This window comes from Magallana gigas, chromosome 6, assembly GCF_963853765.1.
Source record: "Magallana gigas chromosome 6, xbMagGiga1.1, whole genome shotgun sequence".
Lineage (NCBI taxonomy): Eukaryota > Metazoa > Mollusca > Bivalvia > Ostreida > Ostreidae > Magallana > Magallana gigas.
The window spans coordinates 45,025,030-45,051,438 of NC_088858.1; the positions used below are offsets into that span (position 1 = coordinate 45,025,030).

The 26,409-nt window shown below is 35.4% G+C and overlaps 2 long non-coding RNA genes across 4 annotated transcripts; one reads left to right on the forward strand and one right to left on the reverse strand.

Moving 5' to 3' along the window:
* Window positions 1-23,871, reverse strand: LOC136276196 (uncharacterized). Of its 3 annotated transcripts, XR_010714622.1 has the most exons (4): window positions 15,803-16,105; window positions 3,196-3,263; window positions 683-942; window positions 1-309 (listed from the first exon to the last, which is right to left on the reverse strand). It is a non-coding gene; the product is annotated as an uncharacterized lncRNA (long non-coding RNA). The 3 variants fall into 3 exon arrangements; XR_010714623.1 differs by lacking the exons at window positions 1-309; window positions 15,803-16,105 and adding an exon at window positions 23,785-23,871 and having other exon boundaries at window positions 586-942; XR_010714621.1 differs by lacking the exon at window positions 1-309 and having other exon boundaries at window positions 586-942; window positions 15,803-16,112.
* LOC117689089 (uncharacterized) lies at window positions 4,413-5,251 on the forward strand. Its single transcript, XR_010715206.1, has 3 exons — window positions 4,413-4,557; window positions 4,672-4,773; window positions 4,873-5,251. It is a non-coding gene; the product is annotated as an uncharacterized lncRNA (long non-coding RNA).
* Window positions 23,872-26,409: the final 2,538 nt, after the last annotated feature.

Consider the following 26,409-nt stretch of genomic DNA (forward strand, 5'->3'; position numbering starts at 1 on the left):
TCATACTCATTGCAAAACCGTTCAGCTTGGCCTTTCTTAAACATAATTTGTATACCTCTATAGTAACCGTTCTTCCAGCCAAACGCGTAGCTTGTATCAGCTGTGGTCACTGGAACCAGCAGCTGTCGGAAGTACTTTCCCGTCGATGTGATCAGATTGCGTGGCGCATGGAGGTATGCAAACGACTTTGCGTTTAACAATGGAAATCCCTATTTGTCTTTGCCATCGTTCAGGTGAAAATTCATCCACTTCGCGTAGTCAATTCCATTAGTCAAGACACTATTAGACACTGCCCATATCGCCCACTTGCTGTTAAAACAAAGCTGACTTAAAATAAAAGTTGGTTACGAGGTACTAATAGCAAGTGAAAATTCTGTCAATGGTTTTCTATCAATAAAAAACAGCAATTGAATTATAATCATTAAAGAAGATATTTAAATGTAAACTTATATGAGAAAACTATTTTAAAGCAAATGAAAGATAATTATTGAAGAAGGAATCAAAGAACCCAGAGATTCAAGTCATAACAGCATATCTAAAACGAACAACTTAAGGTTGAAAAAACAAGCAACACATTGAACATCATAATAGTTCATTTCCACACTCATTTACATTTACAGTTTTTTCTCTGAAATGGTTTTACAAAGTACATTGAATACATGTATCTGTATTGTATGTATACCGAGTCAGTGCATGCGATACTGGGACGAGTCGGGATCCTGGACCATTTCTGTATCCAGAAGCTACCTTGGAAAAGTCTGGAGTAGTTGATGCAAACGTGGAACTGTCCATTCCCTGCGGCTGGAATAGTTCTTCTTTTATCAAGTCTTCCAAACTTTTTCGCCAAGATTCTCCGATATATAGGTAACTAAGGCGTAGTTCAGGTTACTATAGACAAAACTTGTCCGGAATGGATGTACCGACTCAATGTAAGGCATCCGCCTGTAAAAGACCAGAAATTATACTTATACTCTCTCTCTCTGTGATATATTAGACGCGCTTGATTTATCTACACTGTTGTACACCTGGTGTAGATGACTTACACCATATAATCAAGCGAAATTTGGTGTAGTGTATAATGTATAGTGTTCAATATGGACGCCAAAGTATTGAAAGCTGCCGAGGAGTTCCGTTTTTGAGACAATTCTTTTAATAGCTTTTGAAAATAAATCAATTTTGTAATCCATTGCTACCCTTGCCAGTTTTCAGATTCATGCAAAGTACAGTATGTGGTTTTTTTTTTTTTTTTAAATAGGCTATTAAAAATTGTTTATAAGTTTATTTTAGGAGAGACACAATGCTCAGCAAAACAGTAAAGTAATTGTCAAGCCAAAAAAAAAATTATGAAAGTGAATTTACTTTCTTTACAACTGAAAAGTATAATCTGGCAAAATTACTAGCGAGCTAGTGCATTCATATGCTTTGAAAAATAAATGCGTATAAATCTTTTCTTACTTCTTATTACACTATACATGTTCAATGTATCTGTTGACTTTTGCTGACAAAATGTTTTATTAATACATATAAAAAATACAAAACTTTTGAATTTATTTTTTTTATGCTTTGAACACTTTCATATTTACACACGCAATATGTACTACAATTAAGCTATCAACTCTAGCATATTTAATTTCATGTGCTGACAAAAGAAATTCTTCAGATTTCTCAGTTTACCGTTTTGTCGCCATATTGAAAACAAGAGTGTACATTGCAACACATGCCCTGCACAAAGAGTAGACGGTGTTCACCTAAAGTGTACACTTTTGCACTTGATTAGAGAAAAGTGTACACAGGTTGTAAGGTGTAGACAAATCAAGCGCGCCCATTGTTACATCAGATGCAGTTCTAACTACTTTTTATTTGTCTCCATTATTATTTTTTTATTTACTAAAAGAATTATGGTCGTTTTGAAGTGTTTCTTGCGAAATGTTTACAAACATTATGATACAAACTTGAAATATAATAAGGGCAAATACTAATACTATTCATCTTCAAATAAGTATCATTTATTATAAAGTTAAGTTTTTGAAATTGATTAAGATGAGTGAGTTTAAACAATCGTTGATTTTTTTTATGACATTTTGAATGATAATGATCAAAATAAAATAATGTATAAAACCCCCTTCGTATCCAATATTTTCATTGGATATTGTCATTTTCAGTTTGTCACCAGTTACAAAATATACTCCTTCAAAACAATTTTGATTGGTTAGGAAGAAAATAACACATATCACAATGTTACTTTTTATTTGTCAATGTCTGAATTGAACGAACTCGTGTGGACAAAATGGCGGCATTATACGATCTATAAGTCAATGCAGGCATCAAACGATTGATGATCAAGAGTCAATGCAGGCATTGGACTACTGATGGTCTACTACGCCAATGCAGGCATTGGACGACTGATGGTATAGAGTCAATGCAGGCATTGGCCGACTGATGATCAAGAGTCAATGCAGGCATCGGACGACTGATGATCAAGAGTCAATGCAGGCATTGGACGACTGATGATCAAGAGTCAATGCAGGTATTGGCCGACTGATGATCAAGAGTCAATGCAGGCATTGGACGACTGATGATCAAGAGTCAATGCAGGCATTGGCCGACTGATGATCAAGAGTCAATGCAGGCATTGGACGACTGATGATCTACTAAGCCAATGCAGGCATTGGACGGCTGATGGTATAGAGTTAATACAGGCATTGGACGACTGATAGTCATCTAAACCAATTCAGGCATTGGACGACTGATGGTCTAGAGTCAATGCAGGCATTGGCCGACTGATGGTCTAGAGTCAACGCAGGCATTGGACGACTGATGGTCTAGAGTCAATTCAGGCATTGGACAACTGATGGTTTTAAGCCATCTTGACAATTTTTTCTGGATCTAATGCAGGTTTGTTCCACCTAATGAATGACATTTTGTTTGTTTGGTGATGTTTTTAATGAGATAATCTAAGCATGAGAAGTATTTGGAGTCATTGCTTGATTTGAACATTCTATACATAAAATAAGATACGTCTACATATAACGTCCTTGTACATTTGTCTTTTTGTTCAACAGGATACTGTAACACAACTTCAACTTTTGAGACAGAGCTTGATTTTGATTTAAAAGAAAACAAACCAATTGTTTTAATTCATCGTTTTTGATGGGTAATATTTTTTTAATAAAGTGCTATATTACAAAACCGGACCATTTCATTCCTGGTGTCTACTCCAATTACAGTTAGACCTTTCTTTACTCCAGCTTGTAGTGCTTCATCTGAAAGAAATATTAAGCGTAATAAATAAACACAAGTTCTACATGTGTATGCTGTCTTAAATGCACAGTTCCAAAATTTAATTAAGTTTTACATGTATGCAAATGGATTTGATAAATGTGTATATTAATTAATTCAAATGACAGAGAGCATAGGATGGTTTCAGAATTTTGTGAGTGACATAGGAGAACATATGCCACACCAAGAAAAAGTTACGCTACCTGCTGGAATGAAGAAAACAGATGTGTGGAATCTAATGACTTCTGACCTTGACAGTCAGTCTTTGGCAAAGTCATCATTTATGACGATATGGAAGAATTCTTTTTCTAATGTAACCATTGTCAAGGTATACGTTTGTGTAATATATTTGAGAATAATGAGAAAGTAGAACAATATTTATGCTCGTATAATCACCAAAAAATTGGACAAGTGAATAGAGTTAAATGACTATACATTTTTTAAAAACAGGAAAACCCATTTTCAAAGTGCCACATCTGCACAACTTTACATTTTGAGTATGAACAATGTGGAAGATATGACAAAGAAGCAAAGAAGCTCATAATAGACAAGAAGAGAGAACACTGGGAATATGTTACATGTAGGTAAATATTACATTTATTTCTTTAAGTTTTTAACTTCATCAATTTCCGATAGTTTTTGTTTTATCTGGTTTACTTCAAGACTGGTTATTTCATGCACTAGCACTTTCGCACTCAGTTTAAATAGATTTACTATGGAGAAATTGATTAATGCGATATTCGTTACAAAGAAGTACAGGTTGTGTTTTTGGCTTTCCCTTCCCACCCTGACCCAGATATGCTTTTTTAAAGATAATTAATGAAACTAATATTGAACTGCTGTTAAATTGTTACTTTTATCTTGTCATTTATTTGTATGTTGAATAAATCTTAAATGCGATTTGTAACGAACACACCAATCCTAAAAATTGGTTTTATTTTTCAATAAATTAGTCAAGAAAATATTTAGTTTCAGAGAAGTGAAACAAGGGAGAAATTAAATGTTTTATTCTGTTCTTTTTTCAATTCTAACAAAACTATATGTAGAAAATCTTTTTTCATAATGTTTTGTAAAGGAAACAGAAGGATGCATACTACATGAGAAGAGAGGCGTCATGTTTGTATCCGAAGCGCTTCCTAACAATAGTCATGGACGGAATTGACCAGCAGAAAACTAACATTCCCATTCTATACACCGAAGCAAAAAAATCGGAACAGATTTCGAATCTGCAGCAAGTAAGGACACACTTGCTGGGCGTACTGGTCCACAGAGATCCAGGTAACATATAGAACAATCCATATTAAACATTTGCAATTCAGAACACATTGCTAGTAACTGAAGTACATACGTGTGTCCCTCAAGTTCAATATTTCTGTACTACTTGTTTTTCAGAAACTTTAGGAAAGAGAAAAGTTGGATTTGGCCATTTTGATTTGATGCAATATCCACATGATGCCAATCTTAACTTGACTGTTCTGCTAGAAACATTATGTGGTAGGTACTGTTTTTGTAAAAGTAATAGAAAAGACAAGTTTACTAGAGCTTAGACACAAGTGTTATATACAAATGTATATGGAAATCCTTTTTTGGCAGAGTTCAAAGATGCACTAGGAACAGAGCTTCACCTGCAAACAGACAGTGCTTCGGACAACAAAAACAAGACGGCCTTGGACTTCTTAGGATTGCTAGTGCATTTGGGCATATTTGAGGAGGTATTTCTTGTTTACATAATGCACAATTTAATATTGAATTATTTCCAGTTCATTAATAAGTACCTGTTAGTGACATATACAGTGACAAATATTTTATTTCTTCTGTGTTACCTGCACATGCTCCCAGTTGGCCATACACATGAGGACATAGACTCTATGTTTTCAAATTTTTCAAGCTCTTTAAAAGGCGACATTATCACCCCTGCGAATGTGCTCGGAATGTTTTCTTTATCGTTGCTAAGTATGTAGTAAATCCAAAGGTGCTCGAATGAAAGTTCACGAGACTTCACCGAGTTTGTTCAGTTCCTGTGAAATTTCGAGCGGAAGTATAAGTGTTCGGGTAATATTCTTAAAGTACGTAAGTACTGGTCAATTTCCATATCATATCCTACTTTGATTTATGTTAAAACATCAACATCTTTTAGATGTATGTCTTATTTCACCATCTAGCGGTAATTTGAATTTAACGATGATAGTCAGAACAAAGTTATCGTTCGTGTTCAACCACGTGTAGAGTGGTTGAAAATATAAACATTGGGTTGCTAAATAAAATCATAGCCATGTTTGATGCTTCTGGTGTGCAATTCTATGTTTTTAAAAAAAATAATGGGTGAATGTTTTGCATAAAAACTTAGTATATCGAGCCATTTTCAAAGAACATTATGCATTTAAAAGTATAAGTCTCTTTCACTATTGATGTTATTACTAGGTCAGGCGCGGATCGAAAATTAATTCCTATATAGGGGGATCTCTACTACGCATGTTAATTGTTGCAACAGCAGGAAAAAAAACCCTATTTTTTCTATTGTCACATTTATTTATAGAACACATTTTATCCACCACTTAAAGGAACTTGGACACGATTTGACTTAAAATTTTCAAATTTTATTTTTCCATTTTCAATGTTTATACTGATAAATATAGAAAATTATAATGCTTTGTCAAAATTTGAAACTCAAATATCAAGTTATAAGCAAGATACAGACTTTATAATTCTTTGTTTTGTAAACAAAGCTCGAATATTGTCTTTTTTACATATTCGTTGTATTGGTGTAAATTTCAATCAAATGTAACTTTTTTCTGTTGATAATAGTATTGTAGAAGATATTGATTTGGTTTAAATTGTTTTTTACAAGTCATTTTGTCTAAGAAATGGTAATTCTCTACATTACATTTTTTGTAAACAACTATAAGACTCGAGCTTTGTTTACATAACTATCAATTCTTACCTCTGTATCTCGCTTGTAACTTGACTTTAACATTTAATATTTTGGTCAATCATTTAAAATGCACCAATAAACCATTTTATACATCAAATATAAAAATAAAATTTTTGATCTCAAATCGTGTCCAAGTCCCTTTAATGAAAACAAGAGGCCAATTGGCCTTAACGGTCACCTGAGTAGCATATATCCAATACACAAACTTGTCATGGAGTCTCATATATGCATCTAATTAATTTGGTTTCATACTGGAGTAGAAAAATTATAAATTTGTAATGACAACCACATTTAATTCAAACTGTGAAACCTATAATTTTGGTGAAAAACTAAAAGATCTGGTCTACAAAATAATGAATTCAGTTTTCCTTTCAGGTGTGTGGGAGTAAAGAAGATAATTTTTTAACGTTATATGCATTAACATCGGCCCTGCCCTAGAGTCAAAACCCATACCCCAGGGGACATGAACATTAAAATTTCAGTAGAGGACTTCCTGGTAAACATAATTATTAGTCGTTTTTTTTAATACAGATGTGTGAGAATAGAGAAGAAGATTTTTAAACATTATATGCATTAACACTTTATTGCCATATTGCCCCCCCCCCATGTCCTGAACCCCTGACCCAGGGGCCATGAATTTCACAATTTAGGTAAAGGAGATTGTGGATATCATAACCATGTATTCAGTTTTTTGCCCACATGTGTTGGAGTAGAGAAGAAGACTTTTTAAGATTTAAATCATTTTTACTATATGGCCATATTGGCCCCACCCCAGAGCATGAACACCTTACCCAGGGGTTATGAATTTCACAATTTTAGTAGAGAGCCTCATGGACATCATAATCATGCATTTAGTTTTTAACAAATATATATGGGAGTAGAGAAGAAGATTTTCTAAGATTTAATACATTTTTACTATTTGGCCTGACGGCCCCATCCCAGAGCCTGAACCCCTGACCGAGGGGTCATGAATTTCACAATTTAGGATGAGGGCTTCATGGACATCATTATCATGCATTTAGGTTTAAACAAATATATATGATAGTAGAGAAGAAGATTTTCTAAGATTTAATACATTTTTACTATTTGGCCATATTGGCTCCACCCTAGAGCCTGAACCCCTGACCCAGGGGTCATGAATTTCACAATTTAGGATGAGGGCTTCATGGACATCATTATCATGCATTTAGGTTTTAACAAATATATATGATAGTAGAGAAGAAGATTTTCTAAGATTTAATACATTTTTACTATTTGGCCATATTGACCCCTCCCTAGAGCCTGAATCCCTGATCCAGGGGTCATGAATTTCACAATTTAGGAAGAGGGCTTCATGGACATTATAATCATGCATTTAGTTTTTAACAAATATATATGGTAGTAGAGAAGAAGATTTTCTAAGATTTAATACATTTTTACTATTTGGCCATATTGGCCCCTCCCTAGAGCCTGAATCCCTGACCCAGGGGTCATGAATTTCACAATTTAGGAAGAGGGCTTCATGGACATCATAATCATGCATTTAGTTTTTAACAAATATATATGGTAGTAGAGAAGAAGATTTTCTAAGATTTAATACATTTTTACTATTTGGCCATATTGGCCCCACCCTAGAGCCTGAATCCCTGACCCAGGGGTCATGAATTTCACAATTTTGGTAGAGGGCCTCATGGACATTATAACCATGCATTCAGTTTTTTCCTCACATGTGTGGAAGTAGAGAAGAAGATTTTTGAAAATTTGGCTTTTTTTGCATATTTGGCCCCGCCCGTGGCACCCCAGGGGTGGTAGAGCCATAAATTTCACAATTTAGATTCTTCTTACCATAGAGATGCTTCACACCAAAAATGGTAACGATTGGCCTGGTAGTTTTCAAGAAGAAGTTAAAAATGTAAAATTGTTAACGCACGACGCACGACGCACAGACGCACGACGCACAACGCACGACGACGGACGAAGACCAATTGCAATAGGTCACCTGAGTGACTCAGGTGACCTAATAAAGTTTAAAATCAATATACGTCTAGAATTTATATTTGACAACAAGTACCTAGATTCTATAAAAAAGACTATAAACACGAGGCACGATTTTTACTGCGAAACTGAAAGGGTCAAATAAAACCACGTGGTTTAAAATTTAAATGACAATAACATTCGCAGGGGTGATTATGACCCTAGATGGTAAAATCTAACTTCACATCAAGTTGAAAAACCTATCATTACAATTGCTTCACGACATCACTGCTGGTTTTTCTTTACAATCCTGGAAATGATATTTTTATTTTCAGACCTGCTTCAAGCTTTTCAAAAGCTATCATATGTTGAGCGAGGAAAGATGGTAAAATTGGTTTGGGATTTTAAGGGATGAATGGAAAATAGCCTGATCAACAGCCACGGTCTTGGGGATCAATTTGTATTTCGGATTAACACAGTTGACAAAGGTTACTTAAATCAATATACTCAAGAAATAAACAGCAAAATAAAAAGTTCACCAGGATATGAACTTGGTTGGTCACATGGTCAAATCCTTTGAAGCCCGAAGAAGATTTGATCATGTACCAACCAAGTTCATATCCTGTTGAACCTTTTAGCATTGCTGTTTATTACTTATATTTACATTTGAAAAAGACAAATCATTCACAATTGTTAAGATTTCTGAGATTTTATGTTTACAATATTGCTATTTTATAGGTTTATATAATGGAACATACTTGATTAAGTAAATATTTAAATGCGAAAATATGCTTATTTTATTGTACTCTTTATCAATAATAAGATAAGATAAGATATTCTTTTTTTCCTCCAAATTATTGGAGAGTATTACATAATCAAATTATAAATTCAAGTGAAAATAGAACAGAAACAAAACATATTTATATATGTACATATTTTGATAGACATTTATAAATTACGACAATCTATTGCAAAGGAACCTCTGTTTTTATACAACATAAATGCAACGATTAACATAATCTGTTTCCATTTTGTATACGATATATTTTTAAAACTTGTACCATTGACACATCACATAACGGATAAAAACTGTAATTCTGGATCTTGATTTTCAAACAATATATATTCGTTGACATCAAGAAATTCTAAAATGTTTTCAAGCATAACTTCTCTGTCTTCTAAAAGATTATAACAGCTTAAAACAAGGTGCATATTATAGCTATCTGTTTCCTTATAACATAAAGGACAAGTTTTACATACAGTTTTCATTGATGAAACTTGAACTAAAAAGTTGATCAATAGTCGTTTTGAGGGTTCCTCTTTAGCAATTTGCCAGAGCTTATTAGGGCACAAAATCGTATGTATTCTACTAAAAAAAGAGGGTTCAGGGTTCACACGGAGGGAGCTATGCCATTGTTTTTCTTCTGCCCAAATTGTTATGATAACCAATTTTGAATATTCTTTTTTTTTAAATTAATATTACAGTCGTTAAAAATCACATCGAAGAGCTTATATTTCTTAGCTGTTTGTAACAAGTTTTTAGTTGCAAAAAGTTTTTACATGAACATCAGAAATAAACCTATAAATCCGATTTTGTAAAGAGTTTTGGTCTGATCGGTGTTGTCTCCCTAAAAACAATAAGCGGCATTTATCAATGTAGCCTTGCATGGTCCACAGTCCAATATTTGAGATGCTGGAGAGCGACGGAGAAAATTTGGAAAATCCTTGAATGATTCTGGATAAGTGTCTTTGTACATACTCTAGGAGTTGCATGTCGGTGAGTGTCAGTGACGACCATATTTCACAGGAGTAGAGGGCAGAGGGTAGCACAACACGTTTCCATATTTTGGCAGACACATCTGGATGAATGTCGGAGTTATTAACACCAATAGAGTATAATGAGTGGATTTTTGATCTTGCATTTTTGCACACTCGTTCTGTTAGCTTGTCAGTTTTCATATTTGCTTGTAAAAGGCAGCCAGCATAAACAGTGTTATCAGACTGAGGAATTTCACTACCAAATAATCTAATACTATAGGAAACAGACCATTTTTGTGTCTTGGAAAAACAATAAAGACACTTTTACTTGGATTGTAATGAAGTATATGCATATTTTTCTACTTCTTAGAGTATTAATTGTAAAGACCTTGGCGAGTGGTCATTAAAACAGTATCATCCGCTAATAAAATACCTGGTATGTGTATATCACCCAAAACAAGACCATTACCATTTTGGCAAATTTCAGATAACAAATCATTAATGTGAACAAGAAATATAAAAGCACTTAGGACCCTTCCTTGTTCTACACCTTGTAAAACTTTAAACAAGTTGGAGTTTGCACCACAAAATGACACAAAACATTTGCTGCCATTATACCAGTAATTTATAATTTGCCATAACCTTGAGTCAATATTAAGATTATATAGTTTATATAGGAGACCATTATGCCAAATTCTGTCAAACGCTTTTTCATTATGTAGAAATGCACAAAGAACTGATGAACCTTTATCTACATAATAACTTAATGCTTCTTTCAAGACGTAACAAGCTGGTATAGCACCATATTCACTTCTGAACCCAAATTCCAAATTATGTGGGAATGATACATTTTTGTTAGCGAAGTCATTTTCAATTCTTGATAGAATTATTTTTTCAAACAGTTTGCTCACTACAGATGTCAATGTAATACCTCTGTAATTAGTAGGATCACATTTATCCTTATTTTTACCTTTATAAATAGATATAATTTTTCCAACTTTAAACATTTCGGGTACATACTTCAGGCACGTAGCATCGGAGGGGGGGGGGAGGGGGGGGGGGAGGGGGGGGGGCAGGGGGCAGGGGGGGGGCCCACTTTTTCTCACAGCAACTAAATTTTTAAAATTTACATATAAAAAATTGAATTATCATGGAGTTAGCCCCCCCCCCACTTTTTTGGAGGATGGAAAAAATTGATATGAAAATAAGGAAATTATGATTTAAATTGAAGTTATATACTATGCCACCCCCCTCCCCATTATGGGGAGCAGAGTGGACCAAAAATCATCTTCGCTTTTAGCCAAGTGTTTCGGTCTACACCCCCCCCCCCATTATGGGGAGCGGAGTTGACTGAAAATCAATCCTTGGCTAGCAAAGATGCATTTTTAATTGACAATTGACAGTTGACAGCTGAAAGAGAGAAAAAATGTTTGGGTGCAGTACTTTTAATCAGTCAATGAAAAAGTGGGTTATATTCAAAGTAATATTGATCATATAAAGTAGAATTTACACTATGTGCTATAAATTTCCTTTTGTTGTACATTATTAACCTTCACATGTCATGAGACTGCAGACCCTTGAATGGAAGCCCTGATATCAAGGAGCTAAGGAGAGGAAGGCTAAACGTATATTCTGAAGAAACCTATTCTTAATTGTGACCCAGTTACTAAAGTAGTTATTATACTAGCTCTTTATATTCTGAGATTATATTTTAATATTTTCAGTAATGTGTAAAAAATAATACTAAGTACACAAATACATATGCATCTTTTTTTTTTTTACAAAACATATTCTTTTATGAAACCTCACCATAACAGCGAACAATTTGTATGTAATATTTATACATCTATACATGTACTCATAACTCATTTGATTTACTTTTAAGATGCAATGTTGTACATATACAAATCAAATATTTATTTAAAAGCCATAGTAAAAAAAATATGTTTAACTTACTTGAAGGAAATGATTTGGTGAATAAAACTACTGTACAACAATATTTTCCTTTTATAAAGGAAGTATATCGTTTATATAAACAAAAACCACAACAATACAAAAACAACATGCACAACGGGATATTGTTTTACTAACACGCACAATAGTCCTTTTCTTCCAGGGATTAACAAATTAGCATTTGCGACATACCTAATTGATAGGAAAACAGTTTCCCTAAGGATTATAAAGGACTTTTGAAATTGTATTATATAACATGATAAGTGCCATACCAACCTTAGTCTTGCAAAATCAATTAAAAGTTATAAATTTGAAAGCTGTTATAGCAGTTAGTCGCTTTATGTTGTGCAGCTAATCCCGGCTACTTGAATTTTTCGTAAATAGTAAAAAATAAAACACTGTCAATGTTTCTTTGTCGAACGATAGGTCATCTTTTAGAGCTTCTGGCAAACCGAAATTAACTGCCCAAAACAAAATGAAAGTAGAAGATATCATAGTCAATTCTTTCTAGGACTTTTCGGGAACATAATTATGTTAACTACGGTACTAGCGTTTCGTGTTTTCATAAGTTTGAAGCATTGCTGTGTACATGTATGTAGTTTACATAACACTTATAAAGAAACTATTCAACAGTATTTATTAACAATATAAGTTTTATCTATAAACAAAATATTAAGGGGGATATCTTATGATATGATAAAACATAATTTGTAAATGCATGGTAAAAACGCTCTTTAATATTCCTCATTCATATTTATGCTTCACTATATGTAGCCTTGATAATCAAAGAAAATTGACAAAAAAGTGTAAAGGTACACTATATTATACAGCTAATAAATGTCCCAACTGCATCATTTTCAACCGCCCTCAGTTTGGGTAATCTGATTAAAATCGGATTTCAGCAGGCACGTATCTTGGGGTAGGGTGGGGGGGGGGGGCTGTCCCTTCCCCTCCTTTTTCTCGCAGCAAACATTTTTCTTAAAAGTACTTATATAAAACAAGACATATCATGGAATTTACTCCTCACTTTTTGGGAACGATGTAAAAACTGAAATGAATGGAAGGTACATTGCAATTAACAGTGAAGTTGAAGGTAAATATAATATAACTACGCAACCCCCACCCCCCGCCCCCTCCCCCACGGAGATATGATTTTCATGAATGTGAGAAGTTCCCTTTTTGGATGTTTGTCAAGTTTTTTTGGATGAGTCTGGTTCCCCCACTTTCAAAAACGATGCTACGTGCCTGTTCAGGTTAGGGTACAGTAAAACACGGTTATAGCGAACACGCTTATAATGAATTGACGCTTAAAGCGAAGTGAATTTCATTCCCCAAGTCTCTATTTCATGTTGTAAACTTGACGCTTATAACGAATTACGCTTATAACAAAGTTAAATTGCCCGTCCCTGGGACTTCATTATAAGCGTGTTTTACTGTATATTGAATCACGTATGCACACGATGACCGCATCCGATTATATATAATAATGCCCAGACAAGTGACGTAATATTTTTTCTCATAATAAAAAAATTATATACCCTCTACCTAAAGATATAGTATATTATTAGGAAGAGGGTATATGTTTTCTATATCATAAGAAAAACATATAACGTCAGGTGTGTGTTGATAAATGGTAAAAGGAAAATAATACTTAATATCTTAAAGATTTTCATATATTTTCTTGGTAAAAACTACTATAAAGAAATACTTTTAAATAATATTTCTATTATCTTAAAAATGTTCATATATTTTTTTCAATGGTCGTATGATAATGTAGGAAAACATGGTTTCCTGCCCTATTTTCTTCCCCGATAATGTACTGCTAGTAAGAATTGGAAGTTGACCATTGAAAATGAATAAAGAATACATAAAGTCATGTGTTATTTTGTAATAAAATATTGTAGTGATTTGACCCCCCCCCCCTTTGTTATTTTATTTTTAGCATGTCCTTTAATGTTGCAGATGTATTATAATTGTACATATGGAGAGGAATATTTGTACTTATAACGGTATAGATTGATAATGAACCTTAATAACTTACTTTCGTATCATTCAATCATTGTTGACATGTGTTACATTCCAACATATGCACTTTCGTTTTTGCACTTCCTGTGTGTCAATCGTAACTACTCGGCCATTTCGTCTGGCGAAAAATAATATTATTTTTCGCCAGTGGAAATGGCCGAGTAGTTGGTGTCATAACAGTATTTCACTGAAGGTTCACGTCAAAACATGGCTGAGACAAAATAATTCCCGAATTTTCCTTTGAATTCGGGGCGTTTCCGCGCGCGACAGGAGCTGATTTTTTTATGAGCTAAAAAACAATGTGTAATGGGTCTAACTATCCCATTTTTGTAATAATGCGAGGTCATTTGAATTTTTGATGCGTGTTGTTTCCGGAGGGGGGTGAAAAGGCCCGGGCTTGATTTTCAAGCACATGTGTAACTTCGAGGTAAAAAAAGTCCGACGCCTTGCTGGATGCACGTGTGTATTTTGCTAGAAAATTGTAAATGAAGCGTTGTTTAAAAAGATGTCAAGAGGATTTTTTCCAGAAGTTCGTTTTGAATTTTTAATCTGTCTGTAAAGTTGTGCAATTTTGGTAAGAATATATAGTAAAATTTAATACTGTAGTGACACCTGCAGGGAAACGGGTTTGCTGTGTTAAAAATTGTTTTACCTGTGCTTTAGGTGTTGAATCAGTGTGTTTAGACAAAAAATGACAAACAATGGGGTTTTGTAGCCAGCAGCACGCTTATTTTGTTTTTAATGATGCATACAAAATTAGCCCACATTTCCTCTGAAATGTTCTACTGCCTCAAAACAATGACCCATTTATAGATCGGACCGTCTAAACTGCCCGAAAATCTTTCAGCAGATCAAATAAGATGTAGTATTCATCGTCGTAAGCAACAAAATCTTCTACGGGCTGTGAGTTTCAAATAAAATCGGTTGTTTAGGCCCTTGTGTTACAGTAAGAAATTCTCAAATTATGTCCAAAATTGAGAAATACTGATATGAAAGCGGAAAACAGCTGAGACGCATCACTCATGAAAGTTAGATTAGAACCAGACCATGCTATTTTGGACAAAGGTTCTCACTATTTCCATAAATTGTATGAAATAATGACGTTTTCTCTACCCCCCCCCCCACCCCCCCCCCCCCCCCCCCCCAGCCAGAGGCAGGGTCGTCGAATATTTTGCTGACTTGATTTCTGGGGTCCACGTGATATTAATTAAATTGCGTCATTTTATACATTTTCATACATCACTTGTCAATTTAAAACCAAAAAATCACTGAATATCAAAACACCGTGTAAATGCATACAGTATAACTTTGATCATATTTTCATAAATCAGTGGCCACCGTGTACACCGTGGTGTTAAATATCGCTCATAACTTTCTGAAATGAGTAGATATCTTCATAATTTTTTTTTAGTCACACAACAAAATGAGTATTGTTACGACCCATAAACATTGCTGATTAAATAATTTATTTACCTATTTATTTATTTATTTATTCCAATATTGTTATTACACATAGTTGTTTATTTATTGTTGATATTGTTATAGTATGTTCCTATGCGATTGTTGAAAGGTATTTATAATATATAAAGGATTTGTTTTAACATGCAAATCTTGATGTTTGTTTTAGTACGGTACTGTACTACAGTGTTTTGTATATATAAGGATTTCTATCCAGCAGAAATACTACGACGAATTTATTCAACCAGTAATGATACACATCAGAACAACTATCTGTCGCCTATATCTAACTTACAACTCTATTTACAAGGAATTAATGCGTCTTGAGTACTCTGGGGCAAAATGATCGCTTACAAGTTATGTCAACACGTGCTCAGCACTACGCCGCTTCAGAAAACTATTTTCTGCTTTATATACTACAATCTGCGTTGTTTAATTACTTACGTCTGACTGTTAAGACATCGATAAATACTTTGTGTTAGCTGCATCATCGTCTTTTTGAGCGGAAACCCTGTAATGTTTTCGTTCGCAGACACCATTTTACTTCATGAATATTGATTAGTGGGTCACGTGATAAAGGCTTATATAAGGCCGAGCCCGATCAGAATTAGACACTTCGGTCACTTCATGTTTGAGATGAGTCAGCTTCAGCTCTTTCAGCCCGACTTCCCGGCTACGAAGGTGAATATTTTGCACCTTCTCTATTAGATAGGCATATCTGAACATAGGTTCCATTCATGATATGTTAAGGTTTTAGTAGATCTTCAGCATCGCCTTCTGCATCATATTCAGCATCCCTGCTCACCCTCCTCAGAAGGTGCAACCAAATAGAGTTCAACACCTTTAAACCCCTACTACTAGAATAAGAACTTGGTTTCTTATATTTATATAATTCATTTATATAATTCATCAAAAGCCTAGGTGATTTCATCAGGTGCACCTTAATAAGGTGCAAGTATATACTATTAGTTGTAGTTGTTGTTTACACCTTCTATTAAAAAGTCAGCACCTTCCCCTATAGACTGTACCTTCTACGTTTAGGTGCATAGATTTCATTAAAGGTAATAATTTATACAACCCCGTGACTCAAGACAGCACCTAGACCTATGAAGGAGACCCTCCAGAGGAAGATTCTTGAATTTTATATTTTATAACTGAATAAATTTGTATTGATTTTAAATAATCTTGTCATTACTCATCTTCTACCAGGTACAGAGGGCTCACACCTTTTGAAACAACTGAGACCTTACAATCAAAGTTAAAACTAGTGTTTTTTAAATATCAAATAGGTACCAGTTGCGTTTCAATTGGCGCCCAACGTGGGGCCCTCAAATAATCTGTACTTGTAGAGAAGATGGGTAACCTGACAGAATGTCTGTACCTACCCCAGAAGGTGCTGACTCAGTACCTACCATGGATTCAAGTGAGGAGGTTGTATTTAACCCTCAATATCATTCATCTAGAAAGCATGTCTTAGATTCTCTAGAAGCCAACTTGAGTTGCTCTCAACACCTAGACAATGAATGTGATGCAGAGGGTGATGTGGCTTATAAAAAGGGTCATGACACTATCCTCCAAGAACTGACTTCTCTCAGACACACTTTATTACGCGAAGCCAGGAACCTATGTTCAGAAGCCATAGAAAGTACTTTTGATGTTCGAAATAGACTAGCAAAAGATATGACAGATCTGCGCTCAGATGTAGAAAATCAGCTCTCAGACTTACACTACAGGGTTACACAGCTAGAGAGATCACACCAACAAATACTACAAACATTAGATATTCAAGAAATTAAGTCAGCAAGACCCAAATTCAACTCATTGCAGGAAAATACTTCTCAAAACCAGAACAAGAATTATGCAGGGTCAGTACAGACTGCAATGTGTTTGGCAGATGAGCCAGATATAGATGGTACATCAGTTCGTTTTTCCTGTCCTTCTCATATCGAGCACAACAAAAGGGGGACAACTCCTACACCTCAATCATCCAACACTAATGGGATAAATGGGGGGGTCCCAAGGCAGTGTAAACCCTTTTTACCCTTCAAATCATGGTCAAAGGGGGACAACTAATACTAAACCACAAATCTTTGAGGGAACTGAAGATCTTGAAGAGTACCTTGCCCAATTTCAAATAATTTCTGAAATAAATGGTTGGGATTATACTACTAAATCCTTCAACTAGCAGGTTGTTTGAAAGGACCAGCACGCTCAATTTTGAGTGAACTCAACCAGACAGAACCTCGAGACTATGATAGCTTAGTACGATCCTTAAATACTCGTTATGGTTCAGTAGAAAGAGCAGAGATTTTCCGCACTAGACTCAAAACACGAATGAGGAGCAAGGACGAATCCATCCCAGAGCTAGCACAAGCTATCAGAAAATTAACAAGGCAAGCGTACCCAAGCGCGCCAGCTGACATAACCGATGTCTTGGCAATTGACCACTATATAGATGCCTTGCCGGATATAGATATGAGATTAAGAATAAGAGAGGCTCATCCTAAGAACATCAGTGATGCAGAGTCACAAGCTATTCGTTTAGAAACTTTCAGGTAAGCAGACAAACAGAGAGGACGACTCGTCAGAACACTTCAAAATGAGACAGATTTTGATGTTAAAAGTAAAAGTTAAAAGTATAAATGCTTCCACCATGGATAGCAGTACAAAACACTTTCAAGAGGAAGTCTGCAAAACCATCAAACATGAATTCTCTAGTTTGAGAGGTGATTTTAAATCAGTCTCCCAAGATCTAAAACAGAGACAACATAGACCACCTCAAAGAAACAGAAATCAAAATGATTTTCGGGCGCAGAACAGTAGTGAACAGGGAAACGAGAGAATGTCGGAACAAGGGCCAGAGGTCGACCTCAAATGTAGAATGGCCCAATACTATCATAGTTAATGAATCGTGGTCTAAGAATGAAGGCTTATTTGTGAAAGTGAGAGTGCATAATGAAGATATTGCCATGCTTGTAGATACTGGAGCAAATGTCACCTTGTTAAGTCAAAACTTTGTCAATCAGTTAAAGACTTCATGCAAACCAGATATTAGACCCGTCAACACTAGTTTCGTAACTGCAACTGGGGAGAGTACTCCATTTCATGGACAAACTAATGTTACTTTGTCCATAGGTTCCAAGTGTTATGACCACAATGTACTGATTGCAAACATCAGCAATGATGGTATTTTGGGATTGAATTTTCTGGTCAAACACGCCAGTAATGTCAACTTAGCAGAAGAAACATTGAATATAGGATATGAGGGTAAAAGAGTACCCTGTCATAGATTTGTAAGCAATGCTTTATCAACTTGTTTCAAGATTGCGGTTACAGAAAACATTGAGATCCCCTCCAGAAGTGAGACAATTGTACCTGGCACCAGTTATCTACCAGGTCAATTCGCATTCATTGAGAGTGCCCAAAAATTTGTGGAAAGAAAAGGATTGTTGGTAGCAAAGTCCTTAGTAAAAGTCAATAAAGATATTATTCCCTTACGAGTCGTCAATTTATTGGATGAACCCTGCATGCTATACAAAGGCACTATTGCTGCCACTGGCGAGGAGGTAAAATCTGAAGATGTCTGCGTATTAGAGAAAGTACAAAAAGGGTCAACAGGGGAGACAACTTGTTCAGACTAAAACCTCAGAAAATACCAGAGCACCTTAAGGACCTGATTGACAGGTCAAGCGCCCATTTGCCCCCTGATGAATAAAATAAACTCTCTGCTCTTATCAACATTTATTTTCAAAAGATTCTTCTGATTTAGGGCACACCACCTTAGTTAGACATGAAATAAACACCGGAAATTCCAGACCAATAAAACAAAGACCTAGAAGAATACCCTTGGCAAAGTTAAAAGAGGCTAATGAGGAAATCTCCGAAATGAGATCTGAGGGCATTATAGAGCCATCAATGAGCCCGTGGTCCTCTAATATAGTACTTGTAAAAAAAATGGTTCTCTCAGATTTTGCGTTGACTTCCGCCAACTAAACGACATCACCATAAAAGATTCACACCCTCTGCCTAGAATTGACTACACCTTTGATGCATTATCAGGATCTAAATATTATAGTACACTTGACTTAAAGTCAGGTTACTGGCAAGTTGGTCTATCAGAGGAGGACAAACAAAAAACAGCATTTTCTTTTCCGGGTGGGGGACTATGGCAATTCACGGTTATGGCTTTTGGGCTATGTAATGCCCCTGCGACCTTCGAGAGGCTCATGGAAAGAATCTTTCATAGGAAATATGCTTAGTCTATTTAGACGATATTATCGTCCATTCAAAAACATTTGACAAACAAATTGAAAACCTCAGATTAGTGTTTGATCGACTAAAAGAAGCCAACCTGAAATTAAGTCCAAATAAGTGTCAACTCTGTCAGAAAGAGGTACTATTTCTTGGTCATTAAGTCAGCGAACAAGGTCTCTCTACAGATCCGAATAAAATAAAAGCAGTCAAAGAGTGACCAACACCAAGGTCTACAAAAGAAGTTAAAAGTTTTCTCAGGTTGACATCATATTATAGAAAATTTATATTGCATTATGCTGACAAAGCTAAGCCTTTACATAGATTGACAGAAAAATCAGAAAAGTTTCACTGGGATGAAAATTGTTAGAAGTCTTTTGAGATATTAAAAAATGTCCTTATTACTGCCCCTGTTTTATCATATCCAAAAGAAAACGGAATCCTCATTTTAGATACTGATGCAAGTCTGGTTGGCCTCGGTGCAGTACTCTCTCAAATACAAAAAGAAAAGAAACAGTTATTGCATATTACAGCAGGACATTTTCCCGGCCAGAAAGGAGCTACTGTGTGACAAGACGTGAACTTCTAGCTATAGTTAGCTCATTAAAGAATTTTCATCACTACCTAAATGGACGGCATTTTTTGGTCAGAACTGATCACGGCGCGTTAAGATGGCTGTTGAATTTTAAAAACCCAGAAGGGCAGATGGCACGTTGGTTTGAGGTGTTAGCCTCATATGATTTTGAAATACAACACAGAGCCGGGAAGATTCATAATAATGCCGATGCACTTAGTCGTAGACCTTGTACAGAACAACATTGTTCGCATTGTCTCAGAACAGAACACAAAGAAAATAAAGAGGATGAAGGGTTAAAGAATAAACAACAAATCATAGGGAATTCAAACAAAATTGTTTGTGCAACAACTAGATCAATACAGCAAAATGAAGCACCAGAAGCAACAAAGGATGACATACTACCCTGAATAGAGCAACAAAGAAATGACCCAGTACTTAAATTTATTATTGAAGCAAAAGAGAGAGATCTTAAACCTGAATGGTCCAATATATCTGCAATGAAAGACAGTATGAAATACTATTGGCAAAGATGGGATTCATTAGAGTTAAAAGAGGGAATTTTGTATTACAAATTTATAAACACAAGAGGCTTTATCTCTTGGCTAGTTGTTGCTCCTCCTTCAGCAAAAGAAACTATTCTTAGTCAATTTCATGATAGCATAACTGGGGGTCACCTTGGAATTAAGAAAACTCTCCTCAAGGTTCAACAGCGATATTTCTGGTTTAATTTGAAGAAAGATGTAGAAAGTTGGTGCAGAAATTGTTTTTATTGTGGCAGTAAAAAGCCACCACCAAATGAAATGGAAGGCACATCTAAAGCATTACTATGTTGGTGCTCCATTCGAACGTCTAGCGATGGACATCTTAGGACCTTTTCCAAGATCAAATAAAGGAAATAAATTTTTATTAGTAGTGGGGGATTATTTTTCAAAATGGTTAGATGCCATTCCTGTGAAAGACCAGGAGGCTACCACTATAGCAAAAGCTTTTGTTAATAGAATTGTGTCCATCTTTGGTGCACCGTTACAATTACATACTGACCAAGGGTCAAACTTCGAATCAACTGTATTTAGAGAGATTTGCAAGATCTTAGGTATTAAAAAAACTAGAACAACCCCATTACATCCTCAGTCAGATGGGATGGTTGAAAGAGGCAATCGGACCATAAGTCATATGATACCTGCATTTATTTCAGAAAATCAAAGAGACTGGGATGAAAATATTTATCTTCTTATGTTAGCATATAGTTCCTCTGTACATGAATCAACAAAAGTGACACCAAACAAAATGGTTTTTGGACGACAAGTCACTCTACCTATAGAATTGATATATGGAAAACCAACAGCGGATACAGAAATTCCAGATAGCTTCGAGGAATATGCCTATCAATTGCAACAAACTCTTGATAAGATACATGAATTTGCGAGAAAACACCTTCAAATGTCTTCAGACAACATGAAACGTCGATACGATAGGCAGGCACATCAATTAAACCTTGAAATTGGTGCAACAGTGTGGTTGTACAACCCTAAGCGAACTAAATGTGTATGTCCTTAATTACAAACAAAATGGGAGGGTCCTTATACAGTACTTGAAAAGTTAAATGATGTCATCTTCAAAATCCAGAAAAACAAACACTCAAAACCGAAGATTGTCCACCACGACCGCCTCAAACCTTAAACATGTACTAACAACAGTAGAATTTCATAACATCTCCATAGACATAAGTTACTAGAATCCTGTAGTATTATCACCAATAACAATACATCATGAGCGCAGATCTGCAATTAAAATATATATAAATTGTACTCAAATATTCAGAATGTGTAGAGTTCCTTAAGATATCCTAATTTATTTGATTACAGATCACCATGTACAGAATGCCCCGACCTAAGCTTCGAGAGAAGATCTCTTTGCGAACGCCATGTTTTTAAAAGGAGCACAGCGGCTTTGGTTACCTGTGCACTGTGTGTCATCGGATTTTCAATCGACCGGACAATCATTCAGGTCGTTGTGTGGGGAATAAGTTATTGTTAAGAAAGAAAGCGACCAGAACTTTTACAGAGGAAGAGGCAGAGGAGCATCGGGTGTTCATGAGAATCTAAATTAGCAAAGAAGATCAGAGGCGTACTCCATCTCAACGCCAAGAGCTGCAGCAAAATAACAGGAAAAGATCACATCAGAGAAACTTCAGAGCAGGAAAACAGAACAATCATATCGAAAAGAGAGCCAGATCGCAGGAAACTGAGAGAGTTGCAAGAAAAGAAGAAACAGAGATGAAGGAGTCTACCCCTAAAGCCCAGCCAGAGCCAAGACCAACAGTGCTACAAGAACAGAACAAGAACGCCAAGCCACAAATAACACAGCCAGAGTCAACCAATGCAAGAAATAAAAGTAATGCGGAAAGGTCAAATGAAGATGACTGCCTTTCTCTATATGCAGAAGGGTTTTCCGATGAAGAAATTCAGGAGGCATTCAACGAGATTATCTCTACGCCCCCACCACTAAATCAGGACATCACCTTTCCACCTGTCAGAAAACTAGACACCACGCCTGCAACCCCAGTGTTAACGTCCAAAATTTCTTCAATATCTACATCAACCAGTGCGTCTTCCGTTTATTCTCCAACGTCCAAAGAGTCAAGCACCACAGTTCCGAGCTACGTACCAACACCAAAGATGGATGATAAGATAAGAAAAATAAATGATTCTCAGAGGAAGAGAATTATTCTCAATATTGGGGGGAGGAAATTCGAGACCTCAGTGTCGACCCTTATGGTCAAACCCAATTCAGTTTTGGCCAAAATGATATCCCCGGGAGGAGTGAAACCTTACAGCGTCGACAATGTATACACGTATTTTATGGACAGGAACCCGCAGAACTTCAACTATGTATTAGATTACCTAAGGAATAGAGGAGACCTTCCCCTGGATGCTTGGCCAATAGATCAGAATAGCTTACGAGAAATTTTATGAACTGCGACATCTAGAATTGATTTGTGAGAAGAAAATCATTGAAATTAAGAACCTCGACTTAACCGCAGAGTTGGCTGCTCTAAGCAAGATGTAACTTTATATTTGAGGTCAAATATTTCTTTCGAGGAGGAGGGTAATGTTACGACCCATAAACATTGCTGATTAAATAATTTATTTACCTATTTATTTATTTATTTATTCCAATATTGTTATTATACATAGTTGTTTATTTGTTGTTGATATTGTTATAGTATGTTCCTATGCGATTGTTGAAAGGTATTTATAATATATAAAGGATTTGTTTCAACATGCAAATCTTGATGTTTTTTTTAGTACGGTACTGTACTACAGTGTTTTGTATATACAAGGATTTCTATCCAGCAGAAATACAACGGCGAATTTGATACACATCAGAATAACTATCTGTCGTCTATATCTAATTTACAACTCTATTTACAAGGAATTAATGCGTCTTGAGTACTCTGGGGCAAAATGATCGCTTACAAGTTATGTCAACACGTGCTCAGCACTACGCCGCTTCAGAAAACTATTTTCTGCTTTATATACTATATACCACGATGTTTAGATGGAATAAACACAATCTGCGTTGTTTAATTACTTACGTCTGACTGTTAAGACATCGATAAATACTTTGTGTTGGCTGCATCATCGTCTTTTTGAGCGGAAACCCTGCAATGTTTTCGTTCGCAGACACCATTTTACTTCATGAATATTGATTAGCGGGTCACGTGATAAAGGCTATATAAGGCCGAGCCCGATCAGAATTAGACACTTCGGTGACTTCGTGTTTGAGATGAGTCAGCTTCAGCTCTTTCAGCCCGACTTCCCAGCTACGAAGGTGAATATTTTGCACCTTCTCTATTAGATAGGCATATCTGAACATAGGTTCCATTCATGATATGTTAAGGTTTTAGTAGATCTTCAGCATCGCCTTCTGCATCATATTCAGCATCCCTGCTCACCCTCCTCAGAAGGTGCAACCAAATAGAGTTCTTTAAACCCCTACTTCTAGAATTAGAACTTGGTTTCTTATATTTATATAAATCATCAAAAGCCTAGGTGATTTCATCAGGTGCACCTTAATAAGGTACAAGTATATACTATTAGTTGTAGTAGTTATTTACACCTTCTATTAAAAAGTCAGCACCTTCCCCTGTAGACTGTACCTTCTACGTTTTGGTACATAGATTTCATTAAAGGTAATAATTTATACAACCCCGAGACTCAAGACAGCACCTAGACCTAGGAAGGAGACCCTCCAGAGGAAGATTCTTGAAATTTATATTTTATAACTGAATAAATTTGAATTGATTTTAAATAATCTTGTCATTACTCATCTTCTACCAGGTACAGAGGGCTCACACATTTTGAAACAACTGAGACCTTACAATTAAAGTTAAAACTAGTGTATTTTAAATATCAAATAGGTACCAGTTGCGTTTCAGTATTAATCAATTTATTAATGTTGATTTTGCGATAACAAAAAATGAGTTATTTTGCAGGTGTCATAACAGTATTTCACTAAAGGTTCACGTCAAAACATGGCTGAGCCAAAATAATTCCCGAAATTTCCTTTGAATTCGGGGCGTGTCCGCTCGCGACAGGAGCTGATTTTTTTTATGAGCTGAAAAACAATGTGTAAGAGGTCTAACTATCCCATTTTTGTAATAATGCGAGGTCATTTGAATTTTTGATGCGTGTTGTTTCCGGAGAGGAGTGAAAAGGCCCGGGCTTGATTTTCAAGCACATGTGTGACTTCGAGGTAAACAAAGTCTCACGCCTTTGGGATGCACGTGTGTATTTTGCTAGAAAATTGTAAATGAAGCGTTGTTTAAAAAGATGTCAAGAGGATTTTTTCCAGAAGTTCGTTTTGAATTTTTAATCTGTCTGTAAAGTTGTGCAATTTTGGTAAGAATATATAGTAAAATTTAATACTGTAGTGACACCAGTTACGATTGCCTGTGTGTATACGGAGTTTACCTTACTTTGTATCAAGAATTATGAAGTGTTCAGAATGTTCGTTTGATCGATTTCTCTCATTCGGCGCACCTCGGCCGATTCCGGTATCAAGATGAGGTACGAATCTGCCGAAGTGTGCCGAATGCGATTTCTCTGTTTATGCGGGAAATATAAAGTCTTTGTAAAATAGTTCGAGAGTGTAAACGAGATTTTTGGGAACATAACTGATATTTTACATGATAATGTTATGTGTTGTTTTGTTATTTTTTAGACGAGAATCGACGAGATTTTTATAATAGAACTCTGCATGTAGACTTTCGGTAATGATTTCTGTTGATATCACGTGATTTATACAGACTCCGTGTTCTATGTTTCGCTCTTGCGATGTATGGAATTCTGTTTTGGGGGATATAAAAGCCAGACAATTCTGTAACTCGCTCTCTTTGGGTTTTCTCTCATTCTGGAGACGACGTCAGTCGTTGTTTTTATTTTAGTATTGTTTAGGCTGCATCTTTATTTTTGAAATGGAGTTTTATTGATTTCGTGTCTAAAGATTTTTATTTACGTTTGATAAGTGAAAGGGATTCTAGTAATTTATTTAGCTAAATTTTGAGACTTTGATCAGTTTAGTTTTTAAAGTAAGTTACACGTAGATTTGGCAGATTCTATTTTAGTTATTAAGTTAACTTTGTTGGGAAATCTGGATTTTTTAAAAAAGGTTTACCTTATATTTCTAAAACTATGATACATTTTTGGGATGATTTTGGATGATTATGATGAATTATAGGTCGTCTAGTGTTTGTTGAAATTTGAACTTGATGATTGTCTCAAGTAACTTCGGCAGTTAGTAATTATTCTAAGTGGTATTTAATTGAAGCATAGGGAACTTCTCAAGAGTGATTTTTCCTCTGAGAGCTCTAGAATTTGAAGGGTGATTTTCCCCTGAGAATTCATTGTATAAGTTTAACTTTATTGCTCACTGAATTTAATGGGTGATAACCCCACATAATTCCAGTTCTTTATTCATTTTATTTTAAAACTCAAAGTATTGCCTATGGTGAATTATCCCAAGTTCCCCTTTATATTGTGTTATATTGGCAAGTCGATCTCGTCGTTTACGCGTTTTTCTTTTGTGTCGTGTTTTATATTTGTTCAAATGAATAAATTTAACTTCAGTTCAAGAGTCTGACTCTTGAACTGAAGTCCAAAGACTTATCGTAATGAGACACAAATTCAGAAAGTTAACAAATTTATTCAATTGAACAAAT